Source organism: Haemorhous mexicanus, chromosome 5, assembly GCF_027477595.1.
Source record: "Haemorhous mexicanus isolate bHaeMex1 chromosome 5, bHaeMex1.pri, whole genome shotgun sequence".
In the NCBI taxonomy this organism is placed as follows: Eukaryota; Metazoa; Chordata; class Aves; order Passeriformes; family Fringillidae; genus Haemorhous; species Haemorhous mexicanus.
In genome coordinates this window covers 25,088,328-25,103,104 of record NC_082345.1, presented here as the reverse complement: position 1 = coordinate 25,103,104, position 14,777 = coordinate 25,088,328, and positions in this window count along the sequence as shown.

Genomic DNA, 14,777 nt, shown 5'->3' with positions numbered 1-14,777 from the left:
AAGGAAGGAAAGACAGGCAGATTTGGCAGGGTTGTGGTGTGGAAATCAATGGATTGTCTGTGGGAGAGAGATGTGTACCAGCCTGGTACTACACTCATAGATAAGTGGATAACTACAGAGGTGGAGATAAATTCTGTGAGTGTGTGTGTGTGTGTGTGTGTGTGTGTGTGTGTGTGTGTGTGTGTGTTTGTGTGTGTTTCTACAGGCCTGTGTAAGGGTGAGCTGAATGAATGGGAGTGAGGAAGGGGAGCCATAAGGAAAGAGGAGAGTGAAAGCAGAGCAACGAAAAAGCAATGCTAGATAGAGATAAACCCTTGGAATGCAAACGAGCTGGCATCAGGCAGTGGGGAGGAAGGGATTTGTATGAAGAGAAGGGAGATCAACTGCATCCGTATGTTTGGGGCTGAGGTTTTCTTATTGGAACCTGAAAATGGTGGCAGGGCAGCCATCAGAGCACAATTCCCCAGTGCTAAACAGAAGCATATTTATGCATTCAGGGCTCACTGCCAGTGCACAGAGAGACCCAGTAGACCCAGGAATGTAAATGCCACTATGCTAGTGCAGACAGTTTCCTACCTGCTGAACTGCGATTTGTACCTGAGTGTTTGCAACCTGTGGACTGCCTATTTCAAGCATATCTGCTTGACTACTAGAAGCTGTTTAAGATGGCAGCTCAGGTATTTATTTATCCTCCTTTCCCTTTTCTCTTGCCCTTTTCCTCACAGTGTACTCATAATAGAAAAGAAGCCATGAAAAGGTAGTGCCCATATTTACAAGCATGTTCTTATTTCTTCTGCCGTGTTTCACAGACACCAGTTTGCTTTGCTGCCTGACTTGACGTCCCTCTCTTCCCTTTGACCATTTCTTTTCTCTTCTATACTTTCCTCTTTTTTTTTATCTACTTCTTTCTCTATTCCTTCAATTTTCTATAATTTTAAGTTTTTTATTGTCCCTATAACTCCATCCCCCTTTCTCCATTGTGTTCTAGACTAGGAGCCCTGTTTCTTTCCTTCTGCTCCTTTTCTCTCTCCCCAATTCCTCCATCTCTTTCTGTCTGTGCCTGTCTGCCTGCTTTCTCTCACTCACTGTCTGTCTCTCTTGAACTGGGTTGTGAATTCTGTTGGCATCAGAGTGGGACAAACTGTAGAATTGAGGTTCCCGGAGGGCCAGATTGTGATAATTTTATTTTTACAATGTCCTTGGATGTGTAAAGGTGTTTGTTTGAGGGGGAGGAGCAGTGCATGTGCTCCATGTGGGAGAAGAGAGAGGAGTGCAGGCCAGAACAAATGAAGCTTATAACCAATATGGGTCAGTTGCAGAGAAAAGTCCCAATGGTCTGTGAAATAGAGAAGTGTTTTGTCATTTCAGACTGGCTAGTGGAAGGATGGCAAATGAATAGTTTTATCTAACAGACACAGGAAAAGGATCCTGTCAGAGAATGCAGTAGTGACGAGCATGGGGGGAGGACCAGCTCTGCGTAGGGGATTGCTCATCTCCCAGCCGCCCCCGTAACTCAGGGAAAAAACAGCCTGCTCTGAGCTGCCTACTCCTGTGTATGTTCCCATGTCTCTGCTATGGACTGCAGAGCATGGCTGAAAGATGCTTCCCTGTGTGCTCTGCCAGACTAGCTCACTGTGTTAAAGAGCACGACAACTGAGCAAATAAATTAGAGAAGCACAAAGGAGAGCCATAATTCCACACTCTTGGATGATGGGCTGGAGTGCTTGTTCAGCCTCTGCTGGGGTCAGCTGCCAAAGAGACCCACATAGTGGAAGAGAGGCATCATCAAGGCCTTGAGCGTGGTCTGGTGGAGCTGTATGAACCAAGTGCACTGCTGGGAATTGTTTTGCTCTGCAGTAGGCTTCTCACTTCCCATGATTTGCCACCATATAAATAAATGCTGCTTTCTGATGTTTCCCAGAAATTTTCAAAAGTGCTCAGTAGCTGCAGTGAATGACTGAAAGTATCAAATACTGATGAACCCACTATTTGGCTTTGGAATTTTTGATTTAATTTCTAGTAAGAAATGTGTTGGTTCGTGAGATCAAAGCTATTATGTTAAGTGACATTAAAACATCAAAACCAAAATCTGGATTTTCAGAGGTGTTTGGAGCCCCTCTAAATTCAACATGAGATGCTGACTCCTTAGCACAACTGAAAATCAGGACAGTTCCTCACTGTCTAAACATGGAGTTAGAAGCCTAAATAGACTTATGTGTTTTGCTTCCTTTTTTAAAGTAGGCCTTTATTCCCAAGGCAGAGAATACCACCTCTTGACAATTTCTATCCATGGAATACTCTTCTATGCATCACCATAATGCTCCAGTCTAGCATCTGACTGGCTTAATCAGATGTCTTTAACCTACTTCCTCTATAGGAATTCACTTGAGGGATCCTAAACCATTACAATGGTAATGCGAAGACAAATCCTAGGAATTCATACAATACAAGAGCTCTGTGGTCATGGTGTATCAGCTGACTTGCTTGGAAACAGTGTCTTAGGTACTTTTACACCTCATGGGATGTCTCCCTGACTATGTGGGACTACAGAAGTAAATCCTTCTCACATTAAAATTGGTAGCCTGTTTCTGGCATCAGTGGGAGATGCTGATTCTGAATTCTCTTAGAATGCCAACTCACTGAAGTCCTGAACATCCCTCTGAAAATTCAGAGGGATTAAATAGCCTATCCTAGACACTAACCATTTCTCTTCCTTTTCTTGGGATGTTCCTTCAAGAATCCTTTTAACCCTGATATACTAATTGAGCATCAGAGAAGCTAAATGTCCAATATTCCTGCCCCAATACCCTAAACTATCTGACAGGAGAAAAGCTTAGGGTATCCTAAAGATGAAAGTTTGCATAGCTGTCTTGCAGTACTGTCTGTGTCAGTACCACCAGACCTAGGAGACCAAGTCTGTCCATGGAGGAAGGCCCAGTGATACCTCTGTAGCTGCAGAGGTCTAGATGGCAAAAGCTCATATTAGGGCCAGATTGTGGCTTTAAATGATGATACTGAATAGATGTGGTGGCACAAGATCCTCTTGTCTGTCCCCATCTGTGCCCTTTACACTGAAAGGAAGACTGATATCACAGGATATCGATCAGTGTCAACACAAACCATCCTCACTGTATGCCTCACCTTTTCCTCAGCATTTATCATTGCACTGATGCTTCCAAGAAGATTCTGAAAGCCTTTAGAAAAAAGTAAGGCCTTTCTCTTTTTAGACTTCCTCTGATTTTCTATGTTTACATGGAAACATGGTTGTTTTTTTTTTTTCTTTAAGAACCAAACCACAGCCCATGTATATTTCCTCAGGGGAATTTCATAAAACTGTTTGTCAATAAATTATGACTGCTTTTAATTTGGACTTTCTGAAGCTGACCAGGAAAAACCACCCATTCCATGAGAGACAAATCAGGAGTGATGGTCTAATCTAGTAACAGTCAGTGGATAAATGGACAAAGGCTTTACTGGGGGTAACATAGTTACTGGTGCTCTCATATTTCAGGCACAAAGGGCAGTGAGACCCATTGCCTCTCTGATCTGTTCTGGAGACTCTTCCCTGTGCCTTAGACCCTAGAGCAGATTCTGATTACAAAACCTGTGCCAAAACATTTTCACCAACTTTTTGTTGCCTGGAATATGCTTTGAGGGTTGGATGTATGTAGATGTCAGTGGGAACTGTCTGTGTCTGGCTTTGGATATGAATGTGAACTAAAAAGAGAATTTCCATGAAGGGTCTAGGGATACAGCAAAGGTGGAAGAATGGCTGTATGCTTGTGAATAAGTGGGTCTCAAGCTGGATTTCTATGGTATATGGTTAATGCAGGGGTAAGGAAGTGCAGAGGCATGTATTTATTTATACTCAAGATAGTCCAACATGAAGGTAGCTGGGATTATAGATTAAGTGTAGAAAAATGTGTGTTCTGGAGAGGATAAGTATGAGGCACAGCATCTGAGTGGGGAAGAGTGTCTTTAGTTTAGCATACTTATGTAAATACATAGGGATAGACGGGCTGATGGGAGGGGGAATGTTCTCACAACTTATATTCTCTGCTAGTCATATTCAGCTCGTGTGTGTGTGTGTGTGTGTATGTGTATATATATATATATATATATATATATATGCATATATGCTCACTGAGAGTGCTTTACCAAATACTAGAATTCCAGTTAGAATGACTTGTTAGCAGCCTGCCCTCTACTAGAGCTAATGGGTTGCAGGTATTGATTTTTTTCTATTTCTATTGATTAGGAAGCTGCTGTACATACAAACCTTAGCATAGCATGGAGAGAGAAAGGGAGGCAAAACAGTTCACATTGCAGCAACTCATCATGGTGGAAAATTCATCCTGCTATCTCAGTCTTCTGCAACTATCTCTTCTGAGTAGAGAAGGAAGGCATTCCTTTTTTGCAGCAATCAACCCTCAGGGCCCATGAAAGGACACTTTTTGTTTCCCAACCATCTTCAAGTATACCACTCAATGAAAGAAAAGGTGTGTAAGAAAAAGGGAAAAAGGGGTCTCACATGGAAAGCACAGGAATTGTAGCTTCCAAGGCTCAATCTGAAACCCTTATCTTGGGTACCCGTGGGTACCCAATTCATTCATAACAGCACCCAGATCCCACTAAAATCAGCACAAACACTTTCACTTTGGTGTACTTTATGAACATGTTCTGGATTTTTCAGTGCCTCTGCAAACTAATGAACATGTTACTTTGTAGGAGTGTTGTGAGGCTAAATAAACCATTTGTGCAAGATTTAGCTTGGAAGAGGGCATAAGTGAGAAACTGAGGGACTTCTGTATGGCAGCATTAGAATCTCATACTTGGTGCCTTCCAGAGTCCACTCCTGTCTATCACAAGAGTTTTTTTAGGCACTCCCAGGGCAGAACCCGCACCCATTTTACATGGAAATATGCTCATTTTAGTTGAAAGACCTCCATATCCTGTATCTCCCTTCTTCCTTAATTTCTGGTCACAGGGTTACACTAGAGATGACTTTGCTATTGTATTGATTGTCTGATGTTTAAACTGTGTTGTTGATCTTCAAGTTACATGCACCTGAAGATAAGAAGAGAGGCCCAGGGAGGCTTTTTCCAACTGTATTTATCTCCCTATGTCTATCATCTCCATGTCTAGCTCCTTCACCTGCAAGTCTCTGGCAAAACCCACAAATCTTCTTTCCATGGCTTTCTAGTTTGTTGGTCTAAGAAAACCACCAGTATGCAGATATGATGCAAATAATGTTTAAGTGCTTTGGGACCCTCTGTTTTCGATGTCAGTGATGACTGCTTTGATCACTCCATCTGCTTTTCTAATGATACAGATATGTGACTTTTTTCTTCTTCAGTTGAATATCTTACATTTTAATTCTCTTTATATACCATATCTCATTTCTCTTTTCTCGGCCTCATTGGCTTCTATTTCTATGATCATCACCCTAACCCTAGTTTGTTTTTCCTGACATCTCCTCTGCTGGTGCATTTCCCTATTAACACCTCTGCTCTGCCTGCAAATGCAGCTGCATCAACTCTATCTCTTTTACAGCTCATTACAACAGCTCCTTCTCAGCTGGCCTCCCCAGGATGAAGATTCCTAGATCCAATTTTTATACACTACTGCTATTTGATTTTATCCTATGTGCCAAAGAGCTCCACTGCAGTACTCAATCCACAAACTCTATTCAGTCTCATTACCATCCCATGGAGTTCTTCCGACTTTGTGCCCTTCATCTCGCTTCCTGCATCTTTCTCATGCCCCTTTTTTTTCTACAGCACTGCCCCTTCTCTCCACAAATAGCAGCACTCTTGGTTTGCCATTGGAAGCAGACTTCCTGTGGCTCCCTGTCTCATCAGCTTCTCATTTCAAGTAATTTAAAATGTAATTTAAAATCTCTCTATTTCCTCCAGACTATTAATTTCTCTCTCCTTACTCTTCTACAGATGTCATTCTGTGTTGCACTATTCAGAAGATGCGACTGTTGTAAAAATCTGCCACAGTGGTTTTATTCTGTATTCCCGTTTTGTATTATAATTTTTAATGATTCCTTGTAGGAAAGACAATATCTCAGCACAGCATCTAACCACAGCACAAGCAGTCATACAGGACAGTCTGGCATTTGCATTGCCTTTGTTCCATTCTTCTCATGTGGCATTTAGAACTGTAGAGGGGTTATTGTGAATGGTCTAAGAGTATATAAGTAGGGTAACAGAAAGAGAATTATTTCTGGAAATTGGGAAGTGTGAGGCAGGAAGCCATGTTTAGCTCTGATCCTGAGATGCACTGAGCTCTCATAGGTCTGACTTCTGTTTAGCCAGAGATTATAGAAATTGCCACCCTGCAAACGTGGCGTTCTTACACTGGCAATTTCTTTGGAGAGAACATGGACTTCTCTTGTTGCTGTAGTGTACTATTTGAGAGTACAGAGTAACAGAGGAGCCAGCCCTCCTTGGAAGTATGAGGTCTAGCTTTCCAGAGTGGTTTTGTTGCCCACACATGAAATGTTTGGGTCTGATGGATTTAAGTGCAAGAATAGCCAAATGAAGTTTTTTCTTCTTCAGAATCTTTCAGACTCCTCGCCCAGGCTTTCAATCTTTCTTTGAAGAATGAGAAGATTTGAATTTTGGGGTGGGGTTGGAAAGGAACAACCACTAACACATAAACAAAATGCTCAGAGCCCCAAGAATTATTTATTCTTCCCTTATGCCTTCGTCTTCAAGGCCCCTTCCTTCTTTCAGGAGATATATAAGGGGAGGAGAGGTCCCTGAGTGATCTTCCCTAGCTTTCCAAGCTAAGAGCCTCATGGAGCCTGCTCAACACAGGCCATCCCTTATAGAGCCATAATTTCCCACCAGCTTAGCGGTGCTCTCCACATCCCTCTGCCTCCCAAAATTCCTTTGCACCAAGGACAACAGTTCAGAGAGCCTGTCCACAAACTACCATCCTCCCCATTCTTGCAGCAGGCTGTACTCAGAGTAATAAAAATGCAGAGTACAATATGCACCTGCCCCCTTGTTCATCCCCAGCCGTTCAGCAGCTCCAGGATACAGAAAGAACCTCCCCAGCTCCAATGGCAGAGGGAAAGGCTAGGATTCCTCCAGATGAACTAGGTACTGCGTTCTAGATACAAAGAATATTTCAGTGATCTCAACCTGCACTCTCTTCTATGATCTCTCCCTTTTTCTGCCTTCCCTGGGGCCTCTTCTGCCTGCTAGTGGTGATTTGCATATGGCTGATGCTGGACACCATGAGTGCTTGCTGGTAAACACCTCTACCTCAGTCTCAGCTGTGAGGGCAGCCTGGATTGTGCCCTCCAAATCGGGGAAATGACCCAGGGTCTGTAGGGCAGCCAGCTTGCTGCACCCTGACTGCTTGCTATAGAGCCCTTCATGTCCATGAGTCCTGGGACAGATTGTCCTGGAAGGGCAGTCCCAGTCTGCACCCAGAGAGGGAGTAGGGAGAAGAGGTAACTGGAGTTACGAAATTGCAGCATGGCTGAAGCTCTCCAACTGGTTCAACTTCCCAGCACCCCCTTCCCCCAGCACTGCTCCCCCGCATAGAGCAGCAGTGAACCTAAAGCAGATCTTCTGGTCTAATTTTTCACCGAACAATGAATCTGATCAGAGAGAAACAAAATCGGTAACATCAAGAATTAGATTATTTCTTTTCTTCACGATTGTTGCATTAATGAGCAGCTACATGTATAGAACCAGGAGGTGACTAATGTAATTAACCTGGTGTAATGATACTGCTGAGGAAGAGAGAGAGGATTATGACATACTTAGATGTCAGTATTGCACAATTTTGTATGTGTTCCCTGTACTATTGGGTTGTGGCTGACACAGGAAACTTAAGCAGTGATAGATTTCAGTCTGCATCCATTCAGCTCATGCGTCTTTCTGTGTAAAATGAGGATGTGAAAGGTGGATTGCTTTCCCAGGGTTGAGGGGGTGGAGGTATTCAATTTTGGGGTGTCTTTCCTTAGCAAAATGATGCTAATTATCATAAATCGTCCTTTCTCATGAAGAATCTTCCCAAAATGTCTGCTTCTCGGAGCAGGCATTGGGATTTCAGTGAAATCCCCAAAGACAAAGTAAGAACACGGGGATCCACACAACGCTGGTCAGGGGGAGGCAGAGGGACAGAAAACGAGCAACACCAAGACATATGCAACTTGCAGCAAACCCGAGAAGAGTGAAGAGCAAGCACTTAAAAATCATAACAACAGCAATAAGACCAGAAATACATGCTTATTTTTAAATTACCCTTCCTCGTTACATTCATTTCACCCGCCTCCTGGGGAGAGAAACGGCTGACTGAAGTTTTGTGCGGGTCTAACTGCGGTGTGCGGGTCGCACTCGCAGCTCCGGATACCTACGCCGGGGATGCGAAGGAGGCTGAGCTGGGGGGCGGCGGTGGGGGGGGAAAGGCGATAAGCGAGGGAGAGACCCAGCGCCGTCTTCCCCTGGGCTCCGCGGCAGCCGCGGGGAAGCGACCCTTGCCGGAGCCGGCAGCGGCGGGCAAGGCGCAGGGCGGGGGCAGGCTGCCCCCCCGCCCCTCGCTGCCTGCCGGCTGCCTGTGCCTGTCCGCGCAGAGCGGAGCGGGGCGGAGGAGGAGGGAGGCTGCCGCCCGCGGATGCTGGGGCGCGGGCGGCGCGGGCAGGGCGGGCGGCGCGGGCAGGGAGCTGTCCTTCAGCACCGCGGGCCGCGGAGCGCTCCGCCCGCACCGCCGCCCGGGGAGCTGTCCTGCAGCACCGCCGGCCCGGGAGCGCTCCGCCCGCCCCGCCGCCCGGGGAGCTGTCCTGCAGCACCGCCGGCCAGCGCCGACACCAACGCCGCCGCCACCACCGCCGCCGCCGCCGCCGCCGCCGCTGCCGCGGGGGAGCCGTCCAGCGCCGCGCCGCCAACGCCGCCGCCGCCGCCGGCTTGATGCAGTAGCGGGGCCCGGGAGTCGCCGGGGGCCGCCGGCGGGCAGGGGGTGCCGCAGCCGGGCTCCGCTCCGCGACCCCCGCCCGGGAGGGGCGCCGAGGCTGTCCCCCTCCTCCCCCTCCCCAACCCCCCCTTCCCGGAGCCCCCCTCTCTCCTCGCCCACCTCCGCCGGGAGCGAGCGCCGCGGCTGTGCGGAAAAGCCATGGGAGGCAAGACCTCGGCACCTGTTCAGCTGAAATCAAGGGCTTACAGTATACTGGGCACTCTGGCTTGGTGGTAGGAGCGAGCAAAAGGAAGGAAAAGCAAGCAAGAAAAAGTGAGAGAGGATTGGAGCGACTGCCGCTGCCGGGAGAAAAAAAAAAATAAAAACCCAAGGAAGATAACTGGGAAGGAAAAGGATTTTCATGGCGCAGGCTGCAGAGCTAAGCAAGAAGACTGAAGGTTGCATCTCTGCTCTTACAGTCTCTAACTGTCTAGGTCCAGATAATGAGAGATTGTGTTGAGGATGCTGCTGCTGCTCCCCTGTTCACTGTGGAAGCCATCTCCAAATTAGCCATTACATATGGAAACTGGAGACCAGAATTTTAGAAAAAGGGATTAAGGCGTCTCATTTTGGGGGGGGTTCTCTCTTTATTTGTTTGGTTTTTCTTGGTTCTTTTCTCTCTTCTTTTTTTCTTTTTCCTTTTTCCTTTTTTTATATTTCAACCAGAACGTTTCCGATTTAAAAGGCAAGCCTCTTCCCGTGTGGTCTTTCTAATTTACACTCTTTTCCGTGGGCTTTCTTACCTCCCTTTTTTGATATCTATCTCTCTCTCTCTCTCTACCCATTATATTATTAGTCGGAATTATTATTCTTTTATTTTATTAAACACACACACCCCAAGAATCAGAAGGCGGTTGGGTATTTGTATAATGAAGAATTATGGGGCTCTTTGACAGAGGTGTTCAGATGCTTTTAACCACCGTTGGTGCTTTCGCTGCCTTCAGCCTGATGACCATAGCTGTGGGGACCGACTACTGGCTTTACTCCAGAGGGGTTTGCAAGACTAAAACTGTCAGTGAGAACGAAACCAGCAAAAAGAACGAAGAAGTCATGACCCATTCTGGATTATGGAGAACCTGCTGCCTAGAAGGTATTTGATTCTGGACCTCCACACCCCCCCACCCCTTCCTCTCCCACCACCCCACGTTTCTCCCTCCTCCCCCCAATAAATCCCTCCACATTCCACCATTTTCTCACTTCATTCCTTTTGCGGTGTATTGAGAGTGGTGGGCTCAGTTACTCAGAGCACAGAGGCAAGAAGACAGGCAAAACATTCACTGTACTGTTCCCTTCTCCTTCTTCTTTCCCACCCTCCCCACTCCCACCTTCTCCAAAAATTCACTTCCTCCCTCCAACTAGAATAATGTGTGTGTTACAAAACCACCTAGAGATCCTTTCAAAAAGCAACTGTGCAGTCTGCCTGTCTTCAGCTTGTTTGTATTGCCTGGGTAAGCAATGCCAAAATGCTGTGTTATTGCTGTGCTCCGGCTGCAACTAGAGAGTGAAATAATTGCTGTCTTTGCAAAAGGCTTATTTGCAAAGACAAGACTGTGAGTGAGGGGCAATGTGGGGAGGAGGTGATTGCAAAGCACTTTGGATGCAATTTAGTTCACTTTAGGAAGGAAAAAGAGAAAGGGAAGCAACTGTGTTATATCCAAAATGTCTCATACAGAATGATTCCAGTCATCTCAAACAGAGTTCAGAGCATTTTGTAATGTCTGTAGGCAACCACATCTCACTGGGCTGGATGCAGAGGGGTCTAGTTGGCTGCTGATTGGTTTGGTTTGGGGCTGGGGTTTTTCCCCAGTTTGTTTGTTGTTGGGAGGTGGGTTTGGTTGGGGTTGGTTTTGGGGTTTTGTTTTTGTTTTTTTTTCAAGGTTTATGATAAAGGCTTAAAATAAACAAGTCTCTGAATGGAGAAATCAGCTGAAGTCTGATGTGGTGAAACTGAACAGCAACTCAGTGACATGTCTGATGACAGAAGAGACACCACTGCGGCCAACTTCTGGAATCAGACATTCTAAAGGGAGAGGGAAAGAAAAGAGGGGCCAGCGATTCACTTTTAAATCTGAGTACTCCTATTGGCATACATGTGGGCTGGGGAGGTGGTCTTCAGCCTGTGCTGGAGGGAGAGGGGCAAACGATGTAAATGCACGATTTATGTTACACACGTAGTGAGGAGAGAGTGAGAGAACAGGAGCGCACATTACAGCCCGTTGTGAAAGCCCTGTTTGTGAATCAGCTCCCAGCTGGACAGTGGGCTGCCGGGGTTCATGGACACCCAGGGATAAGATTGGTGCCTGCCGGTGTCCACTGGAGCTGGGTGTGCCTGGAGCTCCCTGTCGGGAGAGAACGGCAAGTGGGTACCGCAGAAATGATTTTCTTAACCCGGCACTGGCAGATGGAAGGCAGGGGGAAGGGGGAAATAAACTATGTATGTTTTCATGTCTCTCACCAAAGAAAGCTAAAGCTGCTGTTTGGAAATGGTTGTGTCCAGGAAGAAGCATGAATTTCCCCCCCATTCTTGGTGCAAATGGTTGAGTGATGGCTGGACATGTTTTGAATAGCTAAGTGACTTCATTGAGCGATGGTCTATTTGACGCATACTGCATTTAGTGCCCTTTGTCAACCCAAACTGCTGCCTTTTAACATATCCTGCAGAGGAGCTCTATGCTGAATACTATATGCTGTATCCACGCCAGAAAATCAATAGCAGGAAATTAATGGGAGATGTTTTAAACACACTTGCTCACACACACGCACAGATTTCCTGCAAATAGATAAATACATAGAGGTTTATATTAATAAAAAATGAAAAGCCTTTTATACAGATATTCATTACAACCAGAGAAGGAGACATCTCCTTAATTAAAAATTAATGAGAGAGAGGGGAAAAAAAAAAAAAGCCCAAATGCAAAGCCATGCAGGGAAGAGAGGCTGCAGGGATGAATTCCCTTCCTGAGCTGTGTCCCCACACTGGAGGGCGGAGGGAGGCTGGGGTTGAGATAGAAGGTATGAGGACCCCAGCCAGGAGAGGCAGTGAATTCAGATCATGTCTATCTGCCCACAGAGCCGTACCCAGAGGGACGCGGTCTGAGGGGGAGGAGGAAGGGGCGGGTGAGCTTTGTCAGATTGGAGGAGCTCAGGGCTCCTTCTCTTTTACATCTGACAGGACCCCACAGGCACTGTTGAGAAGTGGCTTGCATGGCGAAAGAATGTGCCAGGATGCTTCCAATTAAAAGCTTTGAAGTGCCCCCAGCCCCCACAATGTCGCGCTGCCAGCCCAGGTCCCCTGCCCTCCCTGCTGATGCTCTCCAGTGGGCTAAAACCATAGCCCTGCATGAACGGCATGAAATTCAGCCTGAGCACAGCCTGCATGGTCCTGGCAGGGTGCTCTCACTCACCCCACATGGGTGAGGGTTGGGCTGGCCTAATCCCCCAGCCCCCAAATGCTGGGCAGCAGCAAGTGGGGTAGGAGGGTGCAATGCACCATAGGGGAGCTGAGCCCAGCTCTGAGTGCCTTGCCTGAGGGCACAGGTTGCACTAAAACTTGGACAAATACTTGGTTTCAAGAGCATCTCAGCAGAAGGCAAAACCATCCCCATGGGCACACGCTGAGCAGGGCCTGAGCATGGATTTGCCTCATGAGGTGGCACAGCATAGGTTTGGCACTGGCACTGCTGGGATGCCTCTGCTTGGCTTCCTGCAGCCCCACAGCCTGCATGGGGTGATGGCTGGCACTCCCTTGGTCCCAGGACAGCACAGCCAAATATCCCCACTAGCTCTTGGGTGGCAGGGCTCTTACTGTCATGTCTGATCAACTTAGTCAGGGGGTATCTTCTTTCTTGTCACAAGGAATCAAAATAGTGTCCCTGGTTGATTCCCACTCCCTGGTGAATGCTTCCTGCTGGTGAACGAGAGAGAAGGATGCAGCAAAGGCTCCTTTCCCCCATGATACATAGAGTGGGTAGATTTATGGAGGGAAGAGCTTCATCTCAGGAGGCTGTAAAAAGACAAAAACCTTGGGTCTGTGCACAGCCTCCCCATGGTGTGGCAGAGGCACCTGATAAAGGATGTGGGGCAGGCACTCTTCTCTCTGGGGTAGATGTCAGGGCAGGTCTATAGGGTGAGGGGAGGTAGTGAAGAGGAGGGCAGGAGGCTTTGTAACAAGAAAATAATCAAAGGAGGAGTTCAAGCTGCCATCTGCTACTGGTAGGAAGCCTCTGATAATGTTGCCTTCATTTCTGGAAACTTGGAGGAATGCTGGCATTAGTCAACACTGTAGGCTGTCAGAGATGGTGGACACCTCATGTTCAAGTTATCATACTAAATTGTCTTTTCTCTTCTTGGCCAAGAGATCCAGTAGCAAAAACGGATGTGAGTACTTATCTTGGGCTCTATGCACAGATACGTTGTTGTCAGAATTGCAAGCTCCTCTTGGAGAATTTGGTTCCCAGGCTTTCAATTTTTGGGTTTCCCTCTCTTCAGTCATTCTATTCCCTACAATGACTTTCAGTCAGCACTTTCAGATCTTTGTATTACTTCAAAGAAGAGTGTAATTTGGGAAGTTCTTCCTCTATTGGGATTTATTACCCCCCTTTCTACAGCGAGCCCCTGCTCCATGGTGGGACTCAAGCAGACAGGTGGTGTCAGTTCACATTACTGCAGATCATGCTTCTGAATTTTTCCCTAATCTTCCTCCAGATGATTCTCTCTTAGACTTTGGGGTTGCCCAAATATGTCTCTGGGCCGTTCAAAAGTCTCTGCCCTTCAAGAAAAATGTTTTTTCTCAGCCCTTTAGCTGTATAGGCACAAAACACACACAAACACCGAACAATTGAGATCTGCAAGCTCATGCCCCACATGGATGCTGCACCTCTTACAACTTCAAAATGGCTGCGGATATTTCAGCCTAATTCCTTCTTGGCACTGAATGTTTTAAAACCACTTTTTATTATGAGTGATGCCTTACCTAATTCTTTCATTAGCTCCTGTAGATCTCCTACAGGATCTCAAAAAGTGAGGGACGATGCTTTATCAGGGTCTTATGAAGCAAGCAAATGAAATGTATTTCGTATCTGTAGGTTATTGGTTTTGTCATGTTGTCATTATTATTAAGAAACAGATAGGTCTGGGAGGCTTTTGTACTGAGAAGGCAGGAGAGAAGAGTCCAGGGCAGGCAGGCATGAGTGATGCACATGGGGTTAGACATCCCTGTAGATCTGACTGGTGTGAAGGCAAGTAATTGAATGGATGTTGGTGGAGAAAATAATTCCTGCCTAGAGACCCTTCCCAAGGAGAATTAATGAGCTGGTCTGTTCCCTTTCCAGCTTGTTATATCTGAACAGTGCATGAGAGCTAAGTGCAGATCCAGTGTTTGCAAAAATGAAGAGCTGACAGCAAAGTGAGGTAGGGCACAGGCAATGGACAAGCTTCTGCCAGACGATTCTGGTGCTGCGTTGCTTCCTCTCACTGCCTTCTCCCACTGCCATTTGTTCCTGGTGCACCTCTTTCCTTTCACATCCATTTTATATGTAGGTTTTTTCCCTATTTTCCTTTTTACCTTTCATGATTTTATTTCTTTCAGCTGTTGTTTTGTGTCAGTGTCCCTAGTTTTGCTTTCAGAATTGCCTGCCGTCCTACTTCCAAGGATCCACAAATCTACAAAGGGTCTTTTCCTTTCATCCTTGCCGACCTAATCCAGGGCCTTATCTGAAAATTCAGTGGGTGTAGCAGTAGATTAAATCAGGGTCTCCATGTCTTCACAGTTCAGGACCAGGAGCATCCTAGCCCAGCCAGTG